We start from the raw sequence: 23,858 nt of genomic DNA on the forward strand, positions 1-23,858 counted from the left end.
AAAACGTGGGATCCACTCTCAGTTTTGCACTTTCTCCACAATAGACACAAGCATAGGGTGTTGGGTAGAGCAGGAGACATAGGAGGTTATTTACAAGAGCTCTCCTCTTCCCTTCTTCACTTTCCTCGTAATCCGCTTTTCACTGTCAGCTTTACAGTTCACTATTAGTTCACATTAGTTTAGGTCTTTCGGGAGTTTTGTGTCATCCACTGCTGGTTGACCTTCCCCTGATAATGATGATTTTGCCTGCTGCAGTCAGCAGCCCCTGTAGCTTTTCAGGGCATCCAGAGACTGGAGGTCCAGAGGGAGATTTTGATGGATTGTGCTCTGGTTTTCTTTGGCATTGTGTGTGTATTTCAGCTGTTGGGAGAAGTGAAATCTCTTCACAAACATTTGGTGCATAGAGTACTCCTTCTCAGCTGTAATTTAGGGGATAATTTGGGGATCTCCTGTGACTTTTACTGCATACTTCCATTTTTTGCAAATCTCAAGCTTTCATTTAAAATGTTTGTGTTTCCATTGCAAAGATACAGCCTTTCCCATGCAAACTGATGCAGTGCTGCCCTGTTAACTGTGCCCTGCAGAAAACTCTCTTCCGTGAGCACCATTCACCTAAATGAGATGTGACTGCCAAGATCTAAGTGGGTCTAAATGAAAAAAAATAAATACACACAAGTATTTTTCTCATCTTCTTTATTTAAAAAAGGAAAAGGGAAAAAAAGGTAAGGAAAATAAATTAAAAAAAATGTTAGCTCATCCACATTGCATGTATAGTTTATACTGTGGATAGGGAGGCAATGTGGCCTAGTGGATAGAGCATCGAATTGAGACTCGGAATACATGGATTCTATTGCCAGCTCTACCATTGACCTGCTGCGTGACCTGAGCAAGTCTCATCTCCTCTCCTCTCTGCCTCGGTTTCCCCATCTGTAAAATGGGGATACTGCTACTCACCTCCTTTGTGAAGCACCTTGAGAGCTATTGAAGCACCATATAAGATTAGGTTGATGTTGTATATAGTGAAACACTTAAATTTTTAACTAGGAATCTAGTACTTTATGGGCAATGAGTTGTTTATGAACTGACATATTGGCCTCAGTCTGTATACTGGTTTATATATAGACACAGGTTGCCTCTCTTTGCTAAGGAAACTGTGGTTGTATCTTGCTAGACTTGTGCTTCAGTACCAGTTTTGATCTGGGTCTAATCATGCAAGATACTCAGTGCTCCCGGAAGATGCAAAGAGCCTTCACGCACATACTGATTCAGGGGTGGGCCCATGGTTAAGTTGCAGAGCAGAGAGGCCTTTTAAGGATAAAAAATTTAGGCTGGGCCTGAAATATGTTCTAGGTGGTTTTTAAGTGCTTAACTGAGCACTTTACTTTTTGGACAAATGGGCTTGATAACTACTTGTTAGAGGATTCAGAAATCCAAAGTAAAAAAGGAAAGTAGAACAAACGTTACATGTATGGCATAAGACAGGCCTCAGCCCTTTAATTTACTGCTAAATGTGGTTGCAGTGTGGGTGCCAGGCAGAGAAAAATGGACACACAAGACTTCTATAGAGAAATGCATCTTGTGCAAACATTCTATTTTCTTAAAGGGGGAAAAAAAAAAGCACGCTGTGGGTGGACTTTGCTGACAACAGTGTTTTGTGAATGTGCCTGCTGGGAGTCACGACTATGTCTTGTTGCCTGTGCAGTGTTGTAGCTGTGTTGGTCCCAGGATATTAAAGAAACAAGATGGGTGAGGTAATATCTTTTATTGGACCAACTTCTGTCCAATAAAAGATATTACCTCACCCACCTCGTCTCTCTAATCTCCTTGCCTACGCAGCTAGGCTGCTAAGATTATATGTTGTTCAAGAGGTTTTCTTTGATTTTGAGGAACCCAAATTTAATCTATATGGATAATGCTAGTCTGACTACATATCACATACTAGATTAGGTCAAAAGATTAATCCCATCAGCATTTTGATGGATGATACCTCTTGGGAAACAAGGGACATGAAAAAACCTTTTACTGAAGTGTACTTGAGGAGGAAAAACAAATTAACGTTTACGACTTTTTTTCCTTAAGTTTCCTGCAAAACAGTCTGTTTACCCGATAGAACCGCTAGGACCCAGAAACGAACAAGATTGCTGCTTTTTTGAATTGTTCAGAAAGATAAGCAAAATAAAATTGCAGTTTCAAAACAGTTCAACAGCTCAGGTCAGATCTGGGCCATGGAGCATAATTGACTCTGATGAAATCAGCTTTCAGCTGAGGCTGAATCTCATTTTGAAGGTTGAAAAATCATGCAAGTTTTAATGATCAAATGTATTTGGTTTGAGTGACACAAGGAAGTGCTTTTTCAAAACCCAACAATTATAGATTAATCTGTTTCATGTATTATTAAAGCCATATTAAGTGAGTTGTCTGTGGGAATCTTTATGTGAGCAAACGAAACTACAGTAGCTAATAAGAGCTGTTCATGCAGAGCAGCAAATGAACATTGCGGTAGTTAACAGACTATTGGGAGGCAGTGCTGTTAGGTTTTCTGAATCTTAGTCAATTTCCCTAGCGTTCATTGGGCAAGCTAAGGAGCAGCCTTAAAAATTGCTGGTCATGATTCCCTTACAACAGGGTTCTCAACTTTTTTCTTTCTAAGGCCCCCCACTCAACATGCTATAGAAATTCCACAGCCCAGCTGTGCCATAACTGGTTTTATGCATATAAAAGCCAAAGCCAGCGTTAGGGGGTAGCAAGCAGGGCAATTGTCTGGGGCACCATGAAGCTAAGCTGCTGAGGCTTCTCCTTCAGCCCCATGCAGTGGGGCTTCGGCTTTCTGCCCTGGGCCCCAGCGGATCTAACATTGGTCCTGCTTGGCAGACCCCCTGAAACCTGCTCACAGCCCCCCAGGGGGCCCCAGACCCCTCATTGAGAACCACTGCCTTTATAGAAATGTCTTCATAAATGTGATCATTGGGTTCAGTTGATCCAGTGTTCATGTTGGCTTTAAGAAACTGTGAACTAGAAAAGGAGCAGTTCTACTAGATATCTCTAGAAAGTTAAATTGGTGTCCACAGGACCTTAATCACAAATCTCTGCCTAATGAATAGCTGTGTGTGTTTAAATAGAAATAGGCATAGGTTTTGGCACCTTTTCTTCAGTGTCCTGTAAACAAGTTGGTGTATTTAAAAGAGAGAAGCAGGTTCGAGGTGACTGCCTGGCTTTGTTAGTGTATTCTGCCCTGGGATAATACCATTTGGTTGCCATGTGGAATGGAACTGGTGATATGCAATTTTTCAAGCAGGGATCTAGTGTCTTAAAAATGTGAGCTGCTTTTCGCCAATGGCTGTTCGTTTTTAAATGCATATCAGACTAGCCTGAAAGGACAGAGTTTGCCTAGCCTTGTATGTCATTGAACATCTGTTTCCGTGCCACACTTCCAGCTTCAGGCTGCTTATTTGTGGATAAATCTGTTAGCATGGTGTGGGACAGTGCACAGTGTTTTCAGAAATGGTTCCATCTAATAGAAAAAGTCTTCTGTGGCATTGTCCAGAGTGCTCTGCCCATAGTAGGAAAAGAAGTCTAAAGAGCAGCTTTTCCCTGTTTCCTCCTCCTTGAAGGATGTGGCTCATCTTTCTGACAGGTAGGGCGGGGAGATACGCTTCTGTTTGCTGGAACTGAGGAGATCCCATGTGAGTCAGAAGGGAATGGGATAGAGTGCTAATGGGAAAACATGTTTGTTAAACTGGGGCAGGTCGTGAGCAAAATGCTCATTCTAGTCCATCGTTAGAAAAACGATGTTGCTAAAATTCTTCATCATTCTAAAGTAGGTTGATAAAAATTCTATTGGCTAATTGTCTCCTCTGCAGAATGTCCTCTTTGGCAGTGAATATCACAAATAATACAAGTATTGATTTCTCCTGTGCAAAACCTAAAAAAAAAAAAAAAAAAAAAAAAAAAAGTAAATACAGCACAGCATGGTGCCTTTGCTTAGCTTTTAGAGCCCTTACTTATACCGGTGTTAAGGTAAAAATAAACTGAGCAGACGATAAAGAGGAGAACACAAGAAGTGTGTGGGGCGGGGGGGGAGAGAATACGATGTCATTCTGTCAGGGAAGGCTGTAATCAGAATAGCAGATTGATGAGGTAACCAAGTCTTTTCAAGAAATCTATTGATGGCCTTAAGCCCTCTAGAGTTGGTTTAAAGTTTGTGACACTTGTTGTCCTGGAGTGGTTAACTCCTTAGAATGTCCATCTCTTGGGCAAGAGGCAGGGAAATCCTGCCCATTTGTTAAATGTCTCTAATTTGCTTTTCTATGCAGTCAAACCTGGTGGTTAATAATTAAATTGAAAACTACAAACTATCAGCTTTTAGTTCATGTGTATAATGGCATAACATAGGTTGCTGTTAGATACTTGGGTATTGGAGATGGGCACAGCTCAGGGGTTTGGCTCATCCCATTATGGAGACTGGAAGTGTTTGGACAAAAGAGGATTTGTTCAGGTCCATCTCTACCTGATACATGAACTAACGGATGAAATTGTTGTCCACTTATCTCTACTGTTCAAGAAGAAGTCATGCTAAACAAACCTAATTTCCCTCTTTGACTGAGTTCCTGGCCTAGTCAGTAGACATGATATATCTTGATTTTGACACATTCCCACATAAGTCTTATAATCAAACTAGGGAAATATGATCTAGATGAAATTGCTGTAAGATGGGTACATAACTGGTTGAAAGATGGTATTCAGAGTGCAGTAATTATCAATGGTTTGCTGTCAAACTGGGAGGATGTATCTAGTGGGGTCCCACAGAGATCTGTCCTGTATCTGGTGTTAGTCAAAATTTTCGTTAATCTCTTGGATAACAGAGTGAAGAGTGTGCTTATACAATTTGTGAATTACACCAAGGTAGGAGGGGTAGCAGGCATTTTGTCAGAAAGGATTAGAATTTAAAATGGCCATGACAAATTGGAGAAGTGCTCTGACATCAACAGGGTGAAATTCAATAAAGATAAGTGCAAAGAAAGGAAAAAGCAAATTCTCAAATACAAAATGGGAAATAAATGGCTAGGCAGCAGTATTGCTGAAAAGGATTTGGTGGCTATAGTGGATAGCAAATTGAATATGAGTCAACAACGTGATGCAATTGCAAAGAAGTCTAATATTATTGGGGATATATTAACAGGAGTGTCGGATATAAGACACAGCAGGTAATTGTGCTGCTGTGCTCAGCACTAGTCCGAGGCCTGAGCTGGAGGACTGCATTCAGTTCTGGGTACCACAATTTAAGAAAAATACAAAGTGGAGGGAGTCCAGAGGAGAGAAATAAAAATAATAAAAGGTTTTGGACACCTGACTTGTGAGGAAAAGGTTTTAAAAAAACAAAAAAAAACCCAAACACTTGGGTATGTTTAGACTTGAGAAAAGACTACCAAGGGGAGACTAATAAGTCTTCAGATATGTTATGGGCTGCTTATAAAGAGGACGGTGATCAATTGTTTTCCATATCCATGGAAGGTAGGACAAGAATTAATGAGCTTAATCTGAAGCAAAGGAGATTTAGGTTAGATATTAGAAACAACTTTTCAATGATAAGGGTAGTTGACCTCTGGAATAGGCTTCCAGAGTGGTCTCTGTCACTGGAATTTTTAAAGGACAGGTTAGATAAACACTTAGTGGGCATAATTTTAGAGGTACTTAATCTTGCTCAGCAAAGGGGCATAACCTAGATTGCCTCCTGAGGTCCAGTCCATCCATAAGATTATTTTGTTCTTAACTGCCATTTAATTGCAGCAGTTGCCTATAGAGTAGGATGAAGGTATGTAACCTAGGTCCTGAAACTAAAGCTATTTAGGAATGGAACAAATCCGTGACGTCCTGTTAACAAGTCAGTGCTGCTGCAAGAAGCTGGCTGTTTGTGAAAATGCTGTGTGTATTTGAAAACGAGTTTAAATTTGTGCATGTGCATTTACCCTGAAAATTTATGGATATGGGTGGATTAGATTTTGGATCAATTTGCTAGCAGATGAATGTCTTCTCCATATGTATCACAATGACCAGTTGCTTTCTATCCAGTCTGATACTATGAACAGATTTTCTGTTCCAGAAGGTGAGTGTTGAAACTGGCTAATAAATCTTTTGTGTTGCTGCCCATAAGCAACTGAATTTAGACTTCCTGGTAGTGTCAGGGTAATGATTCTAAGCTAGTATATTACAAAAATGCTCATAATTTCTCTTTGACTAAAGGTGTTTGTGTGTGATGAAAGAGAGAGAAAGTTCACTAACAGTTTTATCTTGATTATGGGTTTGTGAATGATTAGCCACTGCTCTAGCACTTACTGTCACTTTTGTTTGATTTCTTTAAAACCGTGCGAGTTGATTCAAGTGTTCATGTGCCCTTTTCTGACTCCTTTCAATCATTAGTTTTGACTGCAGTGTTGTGAATAAATGACTGACTGACTGATAATGGTACTATCCCCACATCTCCTCCTCCTGCCGGTGGAAATTGTAAGGCAAGTTCTTCTCAATCCCTCAGCATGAGAACATGTAACATGTTATTACATTAACATCTTCTAAGTATTAGGCACATGAAATTGAGAATTCCAATCAGAATTAAGTATCTCGTATCTCTGTTGCTTTTCTAAGTACAATGTTCATTTTAGTCCCCTGTGTTGTTCATAATTTACAAAGCCGTGAAAGACGGGCTCATCTGTCTTCCAGTATCTTGTATCAGAGAACTATTATTACCTTGGATAGGAGAATCCTCTGTGTGGCCTTCCATTGATAAAACTTTTTTTCCAATCTGATACATTTAAATTCTCATCTTTCCTCATGTGCCAGGAATTTAAAATGTGGGAACCAGTTGGTTTGTGCTTCATTACTCAAAACTCATTCGACTAACCCATTGATTGTAATTTAAAAGTTGGCTGATTTATTCTGGATTTTTTTTTTCACTTTTTCATCGCCTTTTGGAATGCTTCCATTGACCTCTCTTTTCTTCACCACTGGTTTGAAATGTGGCAATGAATTGTTGTTTGGCCCACTGAGCTTGGGGTATGGATTGCCATTCTGATGGAAACTTTAATTATTCTTCAGACCTTTCAGAGTCTCTAAAAATAATTACATATGTCATGAATCATAAATATGACTGAAACTGTTCTAAAGAGTCCGGAGGGTGTAGACTACCGTGTGGGGGTCCAACTCAATTAGCTGCATTCCAAACAAATTGAATTAAATGGGCTTTACATCAGGCCCTATATTAGTTTGAAGAGAATATCTAAGTTATTTGGCACTATCACCTCTGTGTTCACCTTCCGTTTTCATGTACGGGAGCAGACACACCAAGCACTCACTAGCAATAAAGGCTAGGCAAAACTGAATTTTTTTAATAACTTTTTTTGCCAGTTGATTTCACGTGATTTTCTGTCCTCAAATTTCTAGCTCCTCACCATGGCCAAACAACATGTAAAAATATGTCAAATCATATAATGGTTAATGATATACTAACCAAAAAGGTGCTGAGTTTGGACATGTAACTATAATATCTCCATTGACAGAAGACTCTATCAGGCCAGAAGTTCCTGCATAGCTCTTCCAGGGCTGGCATGTGACTCATCTCCCCCTTGGAGTTTAGTGGGTGGACTACCCTCCTTCCCGTGTCTTTGGGAGGCCACTGGACAGAGCTATAGTCCACCTCAAATGATGAGACTCTTTTCCCAACAAAGCATTAGGGAGGAATATGCAAATTACAGCTGCTCCAACTGAATGAGTCTTAAATAGCTTCTATTCACCCTCAGGTAATCAAGGAGCCAGGACTAATGCCATGTGACTTATTGGACTCATTGCAAGCAGCCCAGTTCAAAATTCAAAAAAGCACCACAAAAATTATAACCTACATTAACATAATGTGGCGCGCGCGCGCACACACACACACACACACACACACACACACACACACACACACACACACACACACCCACACACCCACCCACCCACCCACCCACCCCCTTAGCGGCAAATGACTTCGATACCTTTTTACCTGAGGCAGGTACCAGCCATGCTGTTAGCAGGGATTAAGTTGGTCACAAATTGTTCAGTCACCTTGATCTCGCATTCTGTTCACATGATGAACGAAATGTCATAAATAAGTCAGTTGCATAGAATTGTTCCACTTGCACAAACTTTTCATGAACTCAGAGCCAGGCAAATGTTGAGATCAGTTTCTTCTGTAACCAATATTTTGTCCAGCCCTATTAGTAGTCACCAGAGATGTGTTCACTTGCATGCTGAGAAGATGCTTCTCTATTCTCTGCCTTACCTAATACTCCTCCTTGTCTCCCAAGCCACCTACCTGCAAAAAAAGCTGTATTTTTTTAGTTGAATATTTTGTGACCCTTGCTTGGGTGATGGCAAAGGGGCAGAGAGAAATCACAGCAGAAGAAGTTGCCTGAGTATGTGTGGAAGGATCAGCTGCTCAATAGGAATTGATTAAATCTATTGAAACAAGCATTTTTCTTATAGCCATGAAATCGAAATTCACCATTACCATGTAATAGGGTAACTGTATGTTGCAAATGGTTGTCCTCAGCACTGTTGTTTTCCATTCCATTCAGGGTGTATTCTGACATAAATGGATTTTAAAATCACTAGTACAACTGTAGCTTTTATTAGGCTAATTTGTTAGGATTATCTTCCCGACTGCACAGATATCATCACTTGAGATGGAAAATGCCATTATTTTGCCGTGACATCCCTTGTCACATTTGTTGTTCTAAATGCTTTATTGTCCTACAATACAGTGTCAATATTAGCTAGTAGGTTTTGTGGTAGATTTCTGACTGCATCTTAATCATACGGGGCTGCTGAGCTTCATCGTTAAAACAATCTTCCTGGGTACTAATTCACAGTCTTGTCTTGCAGGGAGCTCCTGTTGCTACACAGATGTTGCATAAAATAAATCATTAGCACAGCTCTTAAAAGAAATCCTCCTTGCTTGTTTGCTTTTATGCAGGTAGTAAGCACCGAATAGCTTGGCCTTTGAAGCGTGGCGTCCCTGGGATGACCTCCATTTTCCATGTAGATCAGCTTCGAAGCAAGAGGTTTAAAAAAACAACCCAACAACCTGTTTTAAACAGATGTTTAACTAGCTGGAAACAGCTGGTTGTCCCCAAGTGGCTTGTTTCACCATAAGAGTAACAATTGGTTTTTCTCATACACTTTCAGCAACAAAAAATATAGGTTGGGAGGGGACTGGGAGAGGCAGCAAGAAGAGATTTCTGGCTGGCAAGAGCACAAGTACTTCAGAAAGGTGACTGATGCAGTTGCCATGGCAGCAGTGCTGTAAGAATCTTGCTTCCTTTCTGCCCCGATGTGGCGTTGCTGCCGCTGAATCCCCATGCAAAGGATTCCCTTGGGGTTTCAGCTCTGCTGAACTCAGCAAGAAAACGCACTGCCCTGGCATCTCCGTTTGTATAACCTAATGCTCGGTTGTGTCTGTTCCTGAGCTGGGAGACCACAGGGGGTTGCCAGCCTCTTGCTGGGTGTCGCTGTTCTTGGCCATTCCTGCCCTTGCAAAGTGCTTTTCAGAATAACATTTTCTATCTTTAACCTTCACAGACTGCAAATAAAGCCCTTTTCTTCCTTAACCACAAAGTGGCATCTGATCCCAGTCTCATTTCAGAATACAGTGCAGACTTTAAGCACTCCAGAAACTGCAAAACTGCAAAGTGGCTTTTTTGGTTTTTGTGTTTTTTCACGAGGTTGAAGGGTTTTTAAACTATTAACCACTGAACAGAGAGCATAATCACCAGGGTCCTATTCTGCAAGGAGCTGAGGTGATTCCAAATGAAGTCAGTGGGAGCTGAGGGCCTGATACAGAGCACCTGGAATACACAGATCGAAGGAAATAAGTGCAGGGGAGTGGACCAGATGACCTCTTGAGGTCCCTTCCAGTGCTGCGATTCTGTGATTTCTACAAAATGTGTTTCAGCCATTGGATGCCAGAAGAAAACTAAGAGAAAAATAAAACCCAGCTGACACTTCCTATTAACGCTACTTCAGAAAAACTCAGGGGGCGGTGGGGCAAGTGGCTAGTGTGGCTGCATTCTAGAAATGCAGCTTCAATAAATGTTTAATAACAGAGAAATAGCAGATGAGTCTATTCCAGTTCATTCAGGCTTTCGTACCTTTGTCCCTTGCAGAATAGCTCACCAAGCTCCAATAGTCATTCACAGTGCCTGCCTCTACATTTTTAACAATGCAGCTGTTGTTTCCTTTATGATCAGAAGGTGTGAGCATTCTTTCTTCTCATTCTTACTGAAGCCTGCCGTGTTTGTGAAAGGTGATGGGCTTAGGGTTTCGACTGAAATCTCCCAGCAGGCCATTGAGAATGGATACTAGAATTGCTTGCTATTGTCCCCTAGCTCCTCTTCTTCTCTCAAAGTCTTGTTGAGTATTTAGATTCTGTTCTTCATTTTACCAGATAGATGGTGTTAATCTTTCAAAATTATCTACTGTGCATATATATTCAGGGACAGAGATTCTGAGTGTCTCCTCTTGGCATGTCTACATAAGCACTTATTGCACAGCAAGCTGGGGTGTAGATCTGCAGCGCTCCAGCGTGCCACACACCAAGTGTATGTGAGGACCCTGCTGATGTGTCCTACAAGTTCCTAGTGCACTTTTACGTACTGCTGTTTTAAACTGCAGTAGGTCAGTGCACAGTAGGAAACTTTTAGTGCACCTCAGCCGGGTCTGCATGGATGCTTAAGTGCATGGTGATCTGGGGTGCTGTAGATCTACACTCCAGCTTGCCATACAGTAAGTGCTTATGTTGACATGCCCTTAGAATCTGGCCCAGATTGTAGCCTCTTAAGGAGTAAGAGTTTAACCCCTTCTGACAGAAATACTAAGCAAAGCTACTTCAGATGCACACATGAAATAAGGCGGCTGGACTGAAAAAGATGCAAATTGCAGCACTCTTCCATCCGCAGGAGGTTTTTCCAAAGTTGGGCCTGTAATGTCCAACTGAAATTCCTCTCCAAACTCACAACGAAGACTATATAGAACAACCAGTGATAGTGAAGGTACATCTACACTCCTCATCTTCTCCCATATTCTTAAACATTAACATTTCCTTAGTGGGAAAAACCTGGCAGTCTGAGAATAGATATTCCCCTGGCCTCTTCAGATTCTATGACCTGTGGCTCTCTGGGGACTGTATAACTTACTTTCCTTCACAAGTCAGTTCCCCAGTCTCTCATGCCTGAGGCTGACACCCAAGAATATAGCTCTAGTATAATAACTAGCAGTACTTTTAGAGAAGCAAGGATCCCCAGTGGTAAATTTCATAAATTTGTGGACAACTTATAAATTCATGGAAAATTAAATTTATAATTCATGTGCTTATAACATCTTAAACTAGCCTGGCACAAATAAACTCATGGAATAAGAGAGCCTATGAGTAACCAAACAGCAGGTGCTCCACTGCAGTACAAAGTAATTATGGGTGCCATAAGGGAGGAAGTATGATATAGAGTGTTCAGCAAAGAAACTCTTGAGTTCTGATACTAGCTCTGCCACTGACTTGCTGAATGGCCTTGGGCATGTCTGTTGACTTCAGAGGCTATGTCTGTATTAAGCATATTTTAAACATTTTGTGCCATTGCATTAGACTGGCTGCTGATGTTGTCAAACCTTGTCAGAGTAGGTAGATGACATGATAGTAAAAACAGAAGCAGCTGCCAGTGGTTTATCTGTAGTAGAACTCCCACCATTGTGCACTGCTGGTACTGTAATGACGGGAAATGTTAATAGAAAGCTCAGTATTGACCCAGTCTTGGTCAGTCCCGGATGATGCTTATTTACCACGCAGAAGTGTTGAGGCTGGATTGAGTAATTTATGGGACATGGAGTGTTTTGAAAATGTAAAATGTTATAAAGTGCTTAGTATTTTTACTGTTTGGGCTTTTAATGGTTTTGTCCCTCTATTTTTATGGATAGTATAAGGGTGCTCACTCTCCACTCTGTCACCTCCTGCTGGTTGTCCTGGGGATTAGCTCTGCATGTTAGTACGCCCTCTTCACGAGGTGCCTCGCCGCCGTCACTCCTGTTCTAGGACCCACGTCTATCCAAGGACTGTGGTGTCCTCTTCAGCCACACAGCCCTGCAGCCGTGCCACACTCTGTGCTCCCCACTTCCGGGGTCCTGCAGTCCGCTGTTCAGCCACTTCCCTTCGTGGCTACTGCACCAAATTGTCTGACCACTTCCTTGTGGCCCCAGCATCTGCTTTGCCCTTGCCTCAGGGCCTCAGCCTGCAAATGCCAAGAGCTGTATCTCGCTCCTCCAGTCCCTGCTAACAGGACTGCTCTGTCCAGGGTGCTGGCAGTTCTCTCCGACCTCCAGAGACAGTCTTCTCTGCTGGAGCCCAGAGAGGAACTGCCTTCCTCAGCCCTGCAGCTCCCTTTTTAATATGGGCATGCTTGGCCCTGATTGGCGGCTCCCTTCAGCCCTTCTCTGATTGGCTGCCTCCTGCACAGCCTTCTGAAGGCTCTATTAACTCCTTAGAGCAGAGCGTGGGGCAGGCACCCCATCACAAATAGTGAGTGTACTTTATGATGCTCTACTCGGTGTGTGTAAATCTATAAGTAAACTTAGATCTTCAGCAGATTGACTGACCAGGCAATGTTATAGCAACATATGTTGCCTTACAGTTATGAGATAAGTGACAGTATTTTAAAACTTGAACCACTAATGTGTATTTGCAGTTCCTTTTCGCTTGAGATTGAGATACGTGGCTGCCATTTCTGAAGATAAAACAGATACCACTGGAAAGTGACAGCTGTCAGGTTGCCACTGGTGGCTGTTCTGTTTTCTCCTCTCCTCCCAAAGTACCCTGTGTTGTGCATCGCTGCCTGCTTTGGCTGAGAAGAGTTAATACTTTTTTCCTCTTCCTTGGTTTGTGTATGTGTGTTTTTGCATGTCTCATTTACTACTTCTATTCTACAAGCAATTATAATAGTTACTCTAAAATACAATGACTGTTATTAGAGAGTCCAGCTCATTATGCAGATGCTCTTATAGAATTGTTTATAAAATGAGAATGTGCCAAGCAAGCCTGCCAGGAATGAGAACAGAGGACTTGGAGGTGCATTTTCTGCATCACTGCAGCTGTCTCAGTCTTGGGACTTAGTCACAGCAGTGAAAAACTCTGCCCGTCCATCCAAAACTGTTGGATTAAGTAGGATTCCTGCCATGCCATTTCTTCAGTTTCAATTAAGCAGCAACAACAAAAGATGTACAGAAGACTATTCCATTTAGTATAAGTGTATTTAAAAAACAAAGCAAAACAATGGAGTTGATGCTTCTAAGAAGGGTGAATATCAAGAAGTTGTCTGGTTGCCTAGCCAACATTATCACAGAGCAAGGAATATGCACCACACTGCTGCCGCCAATATGTGGAGATTAAATTGACTTCTTGAAGTCCATTACAAAAACCTTGTTGCACAAAATTAGGGGTGTCTCCTACTGTCCATCAGCAATTCTGCAGCACTTGTCAAACTCTGAGACTGGCAGAAAGCTTCAGAACAGCTGAGGCAGAATGACAGTGCTGCCATGGATGCCCTGCCAGATTATCAGAAATACTATGCATATAAGCAAAAGAAATGGTTAGAACTCTGGATAAGATGGTAAACTGAGTCCTCTGGCTGTCCAGATGGGAATAGAACATCCTGGATAATCTTTTCCAAAGGTCTGAGTTACTCAGGCACTTTTGAAAGTGGGACCGAGGCTCCTAAATCTCTTCAATCCTTTTAAAAAATTTTATCCCGTGACATTTCTCTAGAGAGTATAGGACACTCCTGATCGACATGTTCCACAGTTTTGTATCAAGTATGGCTGCACACTAAGCAATTCTGCACTGTAAAGACAGTGTGGTCTAGTGGCTAGGACATGGATGTGAGAAGTCAGGATACTTCGGTTCTCTTCTCACCACAGCCACTGAAGGTATTGAGCCACTGCAGCTGGGGCACTGGCAGCTCATGTAGACGTATTCACTTTAGTAATCTAGCTTGCTCCCTACAAATAGAAGTCAGGATGCTGTGGTGGCCTCACTTCTGTTTTTAGTGAGCTACCAAGAGTACAGAGCTAGCTTGGGTATGTCTGCATGAGCTGCCATTCACAGTGCCCCCCTCCGGCTGTAAGGGAGAGTGGAGCCTTACCTTGGGAGCATGTTTCCAGCTACATCTGAAACTGGTTCCATGAAACCCAGTGTCGATTTCCCGAGAGAGAGTTCTTCTGAAAGGGATGACGTTGGCAAAGTTAGTTAGAATTGGCAAATGTCTACAGAGGAGACCAGATCTGCTCTGTGTGGTGTGGACAGATCTAACTGCTTATGTCAGCAGCAAAAATATGTTTTTATTGCCTTTCACATCAATTAGCCATTCAGAGCCAGCGGAAGGAGCTGAATTTCTTAACTAAATTCCAAGTGCATGGCCAAAGTTTCAGATTAATTTAGGGCAGAATTCAGGACACAGAATTTGTATTACTGAGTCATAATGTGCAAAAAACTCTGCTGACTATCAGGGCTTAGCTTGACTTTCAAGGGAGTTAATAACTTATTTTCACTGTGATCTAAGCACATTTCATCTGGAGCCATCATAATACAGAAAAACACAGAACCCTCACAGTACCATTTTAAATCGCTTTTCAGGAACATGCTTGAAATCTTAGAGAAAACCAAGAACAATGCAAAATAAAATAGTTTTATGGTTCTGAGCTTATTACGAAAGGAGAGAATAGACAACAGGAGGCCAGCAGAGAGGTCTTTGCTCTTACCCAACAAAGAGAGAAGCAATACATACCCCAAGATCTTAGCAGTTTATCAGTTCAACAAGAACAGTTTTTCAAGTGTTACAGGTGAATCTTAACCAAAGAAGGAAAAGATAACTTGGAATCTAAAATAACCTTTGTACCTCAAGAATCACTGATGCATAAGGAATGAAACTATTAAAACTAAAATGCGTGGACTTGTTTGCAGAAGGGTAAGTAACAGGATCAAAACATAAAACTTCTGTTTTCTCTGTATTAATAATAGCTAGTCATTTGCCTACACAGCCACTGCAGTCCTATTATGTGACTCGTTACTATGTAAAGTGCTGAGAGATATTTTGTGTGAAATGTGCTATATAAAACCAAATTCGGTTGTAAAACTTTTGAGTGCTCTAGTCAGGCTTAAAAGCTTCCCTGCCCCCTCCTCCATTCTGGCAGGGGAATGATATGACTTATGGTACCATATACCAATGTCTAACTGTGTATTAAAGAAAAATGACCTTGAACTTTTGAGAGACAGAAATTGTATATAATACAACAGCCATTCAAAGCTGCCTGTCAACTTAAACACCAACCTCACCTCCGCATAGTTTGGAATCTATTATCAGTCCAACTGTTGTTTGCTTTGGAGCCGGGGAGAAGATGATCACTAACCAACTTAGTTTCAGATGATCAGCATGAACAGTGATTGCTACACAGAGGGAAGCGAAACCATTTTTACTTCAGGCTCCTAGGCCATTAGTATGTGGCTGAATGTCTCTCTCAGGAGAAGCTGGCAATATTTGAAATGCCACATGTTCATTTAGGGCTAAACTGTGTCTCGTGCTTGCCCAGAATGAGGCATCCTCCCCCAGGCCAGGGTTGGCCACAATTGCCATCTTTATGGTCTCCAGGGCACAGGGATTGCATCCTGCTAATATGCCCGCTGTGGGCACAAATCACACCAAAAGTGGTGGGCAAGAGGTGAGGCCCTAGCTTTGCCCTCCCTCCACATCAAGCAGCTGGCCAGCCAAAGAAGGGGGCACGTTAGACACATACTCCATCCATGCCAAGGAACTCTCCAGGAGGCACAGCGTCTCCTAAGTTCCCTCCATGGGAAATGCAGCTCTGCAGAAATCCCAACGTTAATAATAGCCCAGTCGGGCACTAAGAAAGTGTGTGGGTTTCTAAAATGACATCTTTGAATTATTGACCCCATTGGACACATAGGTGAAAGAATATACTTTTACTTGCATGAAATATTCTTTAACCATGGCTCTGTGACATCCATCCCATTGCTTCAATATCCCCCTCCTTCCCCCACCCCACTGGTTTGTTTGAAAAGAATCCATCAGGGCTAGCATGGAGAGTAGTGTATTTCCTGATGGGTAAATAATGGCATGGGAGGGACACGGAGCTTGAGTAGAAACCCCGCCAGAGAACAGTGAGTCTTACCAAAGCATCGCTGATGGTTTTAAATGGGTGTCAGAAATTCTAAAAGCAGTTCAGAGAATTTGTCTTTGCAAGAAAAGGTTAGGGCAAGTTCAAATTTTTGAACTTTTACTCCTTGGCTACATTGGGTGGAAGTGTCTGACATTTCATAACAGTCCTTGCCCTGAACTGCTTGCAGATTAAATAGATGAGGTGGACATAGGGTGGCAGGAGAAACAGAGGCATAGAAGTGTGAGGTGACTTGCCCAAGGTCATACAGCAAGTCAGTAGCACAGCTGAGATTAGACCCTAGGTGTCCTGATTCCCAGACCAGCACCCTAGATCATGCTGATAAGACATCCTGATAACCTTCCCCATTCAAGACACTGCCATTTTTTCATGTTGACACTGCATTCAAATGCAATACCAGAAAGAATATTTAATGAGTTCTGCTCTGAGACCTTTGAAATCGCAATCGTCAAAGCTGTGATCATGATCAAGCACATAATTACATCATGTCCTGCTGAGAGCTTAAAAAATGATGAGGGAAAAGCTTCTTCTAAGACTCTTGTAACACATGTGCAAGGACAGGAATGTGAAAAGAGCTGGAGAAGGGGTTATGCTTTAGCTAGTTTCCCAAATGACTTTTAAACACTTAGCAGTGGAGGCTTTTGACTTCCCCTGAAAATATGGGGTTCCTGTCCCCCTTGGTGGTACTCTGTGCAACCCAAATAAGGGTGAGTTATAAACTGTGGCAACACTAGCCATAAGCATGAAAACACAGCCAACAGGGGCTTAGGACTTGAGATCAGTGACAAAGATGACTGTGGTGCTGGATGCATCATGTGTGCTGGGACTTCGCAAGAAAGAACAACTATTAATGTTAAGAGCATGAGACCTAATCCCACTTATTCAATTAAATGAGGTCTACTCCAGGAGGAGAACATTTTCCTTTGAGTTCTGGGTAGGTTATACCATGTAATACGCTCAGGAGGGCATATATGACGTCCAGATTTGTGCAGCCCTGTAAGGCTTTCCTGAGTAGGGACTGTGTGTTTTAGAATTTAATGCAACAACCAGCTTCCCTTCCAAGTTCTACCCACTCACCCCCTGAAAACAAAACACAAACTGAATCTAGTGGTGAGAAATGTTAATGCATTTTCACACATGGCCAGACACGACCCTCCCTAGACTGTGTGCTGACAACATGGTGCACCCAACCTGCCTGAAAGCTAGTGCTTCCAATTTCTAAATCCAGCTGTTAGCCAGCTAGCTGGCGAGGCCAGCCCAATGGAGAGCTGTTAGGGCCTCCCAGCTGTGTGTTTGTAAGTGTTTAAAAATTGATGTAGGTGCTAATGTGATGGGGAAATGCTTTGAACATACATCTGATGATGCTTGTTGCAGAGTTCACTGCACTGTTGGTTTTTCAAGCTCCACACAAATATCAATAGTGTCTGCGTACAATTATCCACCTTTACCTACAGTCTATAAAATGTCATTTTAAAAATTAGCATCTTTTAATCCAAAACATCACTATATAATTGCATAATTTTATCAGATTAAAAAAACCATTAAATAAAAATCCTGTCCCTCACCCTATGGCTTTCACAAAGAAAGAGTTCTTATATCTTTTTTTAGTTGTGGGGAAGTGAAGTAGTTTAAGCATCTATCAGAACCCCAGATGCTGCTCTGCGTGGGTGTGTCTGCGCTGCAAAGAAAAAGCCACAGCTCTGAGTCTCAGAGCCCGAGTGGACTGACTCAGGCTGATAGGGCTCAGGCTGATGGACTAAAAACAAGAGTGTAGATGTTCACGTTGGAGCTCGGACCCTGAAACCTGATGAGAATGGGGCTCCAGCCCGAGTGGGAATGTCTACACTGCTATTATTAGCCCCACAGCCCAAGCCCTACAAGCCTGAGTCAATTGACCTGGGCTTTGAGACTCTTTGCAGTGTAGACATGCCCAGGTGTATGCTTTCTTTGCTGTGGGATAGTCTCTGTTGCATTTATATTCTGGAGTCTCTTGGCATGACTTTCTTGACAGATTGTGAATCTGAATCATGACATTATTGAGGCCACTGTAAGTCTAGAGAGAACTGATTGTGATTTGGGGTGCTCTGAAACATTTCCATGTTCTGTCTCTGGAAGAATGTCTGTGCTTCCTCCATGTCTGACCAAAGAATCTCATCCATAGCTACCAATTTGGGCCCCGATCCTGCTTAACTTCACTGTCATGAATAGACCCATTTGCACATGTGTGTTTGCAGGACTGGGGCCTTAGCTATCTTGCTCAGATTATATGGTCTCTTCCCACAGTGCTATCCACATTAACTTTAACAGTGAGATAGAACTGTTTCCAAGGGATCTATAAGTTCATGGACAAAGCTGTTCATATCAATTTTGGGCATTCAGCAAGTCTGTCAAATGGCAAGCATGTCGGTTTCTGTTGTCACATTTAGCATTAGCCATTTAAAAAGAAATTGTTGCTAACATTTGTGGCAACACTTGTGGTTTTGGGATCTACCTTCTACTTGGAAGGAACTTGTCTGTAAGGAGCAAGAGGAGGTCTCTCTCCTTATGGGACAGAACTGGGAGGAGGGGCGGGAGAAGGAGGAAGGTGAGGTAAGTAGGCAAGGGTAATGTGACGTGGGTCTTGATAAAGCATTTTGAATTTGACACAGCCAGAGACAGAAGCTGGTGAGAAGATTGAATGAGGATATGGTTGGAGCCAGTGTAGGGGCTGATGATAATTTTAGCAGTGTTGATTGTGTGTAGAGTGGGGTGTGAGCAGTGATATTGGAGGTGACAACGTTACAGTAATCAGCGTAGTTGGGCAAGGGGTTCAGAGGTGCCCTTACAAGTTTGTATTTGCATTACAGTAGTGTCTAGAGGTTCCAGTTGTGACTGGGGCCCCATTGAGGCAATTCCTTCCTCCAAAGAGCTTTGTCTAAATAAAGACAGATAATGGGTAGCAGGAGAAACTGAGGCAAGGAGGTACAGTGACCTGCCGAAGGTCATGCAGCAGGTCATTGACAGAGCCTGAAATAGAACCAAAGTCTCCTGAGTCCCAGTCTGGTGCTCTATTCTTTAGACCACTCTGCCTCCCAGTCATCAGGAAAGTGAAAACTGTGATATCAAACAGGTAACTTTATAGTCACCTGCACTCACAACTGCTTAAATCACTTAAGGTTTATAGGAGAAAGGAAGTTTTTTTTCGCCGATATTGCTTATTGATCAGGATACTTTGAGGATGGACCTGAAATGCCCATTCTCTACAGAGAGCTTAAAGGCAGTTTTGTATTCTCTCTGCCTCCACACTGACCTGGCAGCAACTTGATGCTGAAAAGATGTTTTTGTTCTGGTTATTGGGAGATGTTCCCATTGTCTGACAGTAGCAGAGTGGATGTAATAGGAGTTTAGAAGCACAGGCCTTCCTTTGGGGATGTGTGAAATGCAGAGAAGTACTGAAACACATTTTTGACTTCGGAAGTTGAAGCAGGAACTAATTAGCAGTTTCAAACAGTGAACAGGATTGGAGGATGTATTTGGATCTGCATACAGTGGCTTACTAAACATCAAGCAAGTTAGGAGCTTCCCATAAATGCATCTGATTATTAAGCACTTTTGAATACCATTGTGTAGATGGGCCTTTTCATAGTACTTGTACCCATTAATACCAAAATGCTTAATGGTGTTTTTGTCATGATAAACGTCTTCTCAGTGCATGTCCACAACACTCTGCCCGTCTTAGACTAAATACTAGCCCTAATGAGGAAGCAACAGTGGCCTAGAGTTACTATAGGTTGAGATTCAGGTTGCATACTTTTCCCAGCACAAAACAGGACTACCTTTTCCGCAGAAATTCCATATTATCTTTTGAAGGGTCCTCAGCATAATGATTTCCTCCAGCTTGCATCCAAACACTTCCCTCACTGGTATCTATTGTGAGTCTGAAGTGACTCCACTGTGACTCTGAATTTACTCCAGTGTGTGATAATGAAGGGCAGAATGTGATCCCTTCATTGCCTGAAAAGCAACACTGAAGGTAGACATCCAAGTTTGTCATCCACTTAGTGGCTTTCTGTAACATGGAAAGAAATGAGGCTTTCCCTCTAGAGAATGATTTTAGATTAGGGTTAGGTCTGCCATAGTTTGTATGTCTTCTCCACTTTTGCATATCAGGCTATCCTTCATTTTCCACTTGTGTAGTAGGTAATTGCAACACTCATGTGAGGTAGCGATGCAATTCACTGGAAGCCAAAGGATGCAGAGTTCTTCGAGTGATTGCTTATATCCATTCCAGTTAGGTGTACGCACCGCGCGTGCACATTCGTCGGAAAACTTTTACCCTAGCAACTCAGTGGGCCGGCAGGTCGCCCCCTAGAGTGGCGCCACCATGGCGCTTGATATATACTCCTGCCGGCCCACCCGCTCCTCAGTTCCTTCTTACCGCCCGTGTCGGTCGTTGGAACAGTGGAGCGCGGCTTAGCTGACCTCCACTTCCCTAGCTACTCGTATTTCTCGTATATAGTTATGCAGTTATAACCCTTTTATATATATATTTGTATAGTTATACGTGTTTTCTTTGCTAACATGGTTAGTTTAGTTAGTGGGGTTCAGGAAGTAGCCCCTTCCATGAGCCCAGTGCCGGAGCCCATGCATGGCTCACCGGGTTTTAAAATGGGCCCAGCCTGCCAGAAGCCGCGGCCGAAGGGAGATCTACATGACTCCTGTTTGAAGTGCCTCAGGGAATCACACTTGACAGCTAAGTGCCCCATTTGCAAGGCTTTTAAGCCGAGAACAAAAAGGTGCGGGACTTTCACTTACCCCTCCACCTTGGGCGCCGAGCGATGTTCAAGCGGCGGGCAGAAGCGCCTCCTCGGCACCGGACCCCGCCGATACTACCAAGGCCTTTCGGCACCGGCCGTCGCCGGCACCGATGTCGACTCGGCACCGCTCCCTTCTTCCGAGGTCGAGAGAGCCTACGATTCCTGCTGGTGCCTGGCGGCTCCCCGGCACGTGCCGTGGTTGAGCCCCCTGCTCCCGCTGCTTCCGTGCCACCTGCATCGCAGCCAGAGAGCTCACCTAAGTTGCATTACCCGGCACCGACACCTGCAGAGGCACCGATGACATCGGCACCGTCGATTCCAGTCCCCCAGGGCCACTGAACCCGGTGCCTGGCAGCTCCCCGGCTCGCGCCGTGGTAGAGCTTACTGCTCCTGCTGCTTCTGTGCCAACTGCACCGCAGCTAGAGAGCTCGTCTAAGATGGTTCGCCCGGCACCGACGACGTCGGCACCGTCGATCCCGGTCCCACGAGGGCCATAGAATCCGGTGCCTGACGGCTCCCCGGCACGCGCCGTGGTTGAGCTACTGCTCCTGCTGCTTCCGTGCCAGCGGCAGCGCAGCCAGAGAGCTCGTCTAAGTCGGATCGCCCGGCGCCGACACCTGCTGCGGCACCGATGACGTCGGCACCGTCGATCCCGGTCCCACAAGGGCCGTAGAATCCGGTGCCTGGCGGCTCCCTGGCACGCGCCGTGGTTGAGCTACTGCTCCTGCTGCTTCCGTGCCAACAGCACCGCAGCCAGAGAGCTCGTCTAAGTCGGATCGCCCGGCACCGACACCTGCTACGGCACCGACGACGTCGGCACCGTCGATTCCAGTCCCACAAGGGCTATCGAATCCGGTGCCCGACGGCTCCCCGGCACGCGCCGTGGTTGAGCGTATTGCTCCCGCTGCTTCCGTGCTGACGGCACCGCAGCCAGACAGCTTATCTAACTCGGATCGCCCGGCACCGATACCTACCAAAGCTCTGATCACCTCGGTACCGTTGATCCCGGTCCCACGAGGGCCGTCGAATCCGGTGCCTGACAGCTCCCCAGTATGCACTGTGGTTGAGCCTGCTGTTCCCTTCACGCCGGAGACGTTACCAACGGCGAGGGCTCTCAGTGCCATGACAGAGTCAATGCTGCCTGACCCCGGCACCGCCGGTGCGGGTAATACAGTCTCTTCAGGTGACTGTCCTCTGTCAGCACAGCAGAGCGGCACCGTTCATGATCACGGTCCCGCAGACACTCCAAGTCCTGTCGGCACGCCGGACACCACTGGCAGTCCCGGTGCTGTTTTCCTCGGTACTGGTCGCACTCGCTGCACCGGTCGGTATCCCGTTCGCCGACCCGCTATCGGCACCGTTCCGACTTCTGGCACCGTGGCAGGTACCTCGACTCCTGTAGCCTTTCACCGAGCCTCGAGATCTCGGTCGACCTCCCGACACCGTTCTGGTTGCGGGTCTGGATCTCGTTCCAGGTACCGATACGCCTCCCGGTGCCGGCCCCCGGTGCCGAGTTGGGCAAGGTCCGAATGAGTCAGAGACTCTGCCTGTGCCTTCTTTTAGTACCTCCATGGCCGTCCGGACACGCATCCGTGTCATCCCATATGCGCAGATTTTATGCTCAGGACCACGATCCTGATATGATGGCCAGCGGGCGCCAGCCCCGAAGCAGAAAGAGGCTTGGCGAATGAACCTGCTTGGCCGCCAGGTGTACTCTGCAGGGGCCCTGCAGCTCTGGGTAGCAAAGCAACAAGCCTTGCTTAGCTGCGATAATTATAGCACCTGGGTGAAGGAGTTTCTCCCTCAAAACTCCCACCAGGAGTTCGCTGCCGTCTTGGAGGACGGGGGAAAGAAGGTTCCCAGAGCGTCCCTCCAGGCCTCGTTGGACGCAGCAGACTCTGCGGCCAGCACTCTGGCCTTGGGTGTCGCCATGAGGTGCATTTCATGGCTTCAGGTTTTAAACCTCCGGCCGGAGCTGCAGTATGCCATTCAGGATTTACCCTTTGTTGGTAAAGGCATCTTCGCGGCAGAGACAGCCCCAGACTGCGAAGTCTGATGGACAATAGGGTCCTAATGCGTCTCAGCATGTATACGCCAGCGACCAAACGCAGGCCTTTCTGGCCCCAGCCGCTATACTCTGTGCCTAGCCAGAGGCAGAACTCTGGCAAACGGCAAGGCCAAGGTGGTCGCAGACGAACGTCAGGACCCCTAAAGAGCCAAAGTCAAGGTCCCTCGCAATTACCACTGGGACCAAAGACGGACCTTCCAAGGTTCGCCTGAGGGCGGTGTACCAGTCGCAGGACGGGATCCCGATCCCGCTTTCTCCTGACATGGCCCCAGTTACTTTCAGATCGCTGGGTCCTGCACACGATGGAGCATAGGTACCACCTTTAATTTGCTCCAGCCTTGTCCCCCTTCAGCGGACAAAAGGGGCACGGGGTTTTACTCCCGTTATGCCCTGTCCCCCACTCGAACACAGGTCTCAGACCTTCCTGGTCCTGCACGGACTCAACCGGTTTAGGATAAGGTTGAAGTTCTGCATGGTATCCCTGGGAACCATTATTCCATCCTTGCCTCCTGGGGGCTACTATGCCGCCCTGGATATGAAGGACGCGTACTTTCGCAATGCCATCTTCCCTCCGCACGGGAGATGCCTCCGCTTTATAGCCAACGGTCAATACTCCCGGTTTACGGCCATGGTCGCCGCCTACCGTCGCTGATGTCGGATATGCGTTTTTCCGTATCTGGACGATTCGCTTATCCGAGGAGACTCTGAGACACAAACCACTCAGCGCGTGGGCA

The 23,858-nt window shown here is 44.6% G+C and overlaps 1 protein-coding gene across 15 annotated transcripts in view; it reads left to right on the forward strand.

Annotated features, from left to right (window-relative positions):
- The window catches only part of ARVCF (ARVCF delta catenin family member), a 466,295-nt gene that overhangs the window by 400,232 nt on the left and 42,205 nt on the right, over positions 1 to 23,858 (forward strand). The window lies entirely within an intron of this gene.

Source organism: Gopherus evgoodei, chromosome 13 (assembly GCF_007399415.2).
Source record: "Gopherus evgoodei ecotype Sinaloan lineage chromosome 13, rGopEvg1_v1.p, whole genome shotgun sequence".
Taxonomy (NCBI): domain Eukaryota; kingdom Metazoa; phylum Chordata; order Testudines; family Testudinidae; genus Gopherus; species Gopherus evgoodei.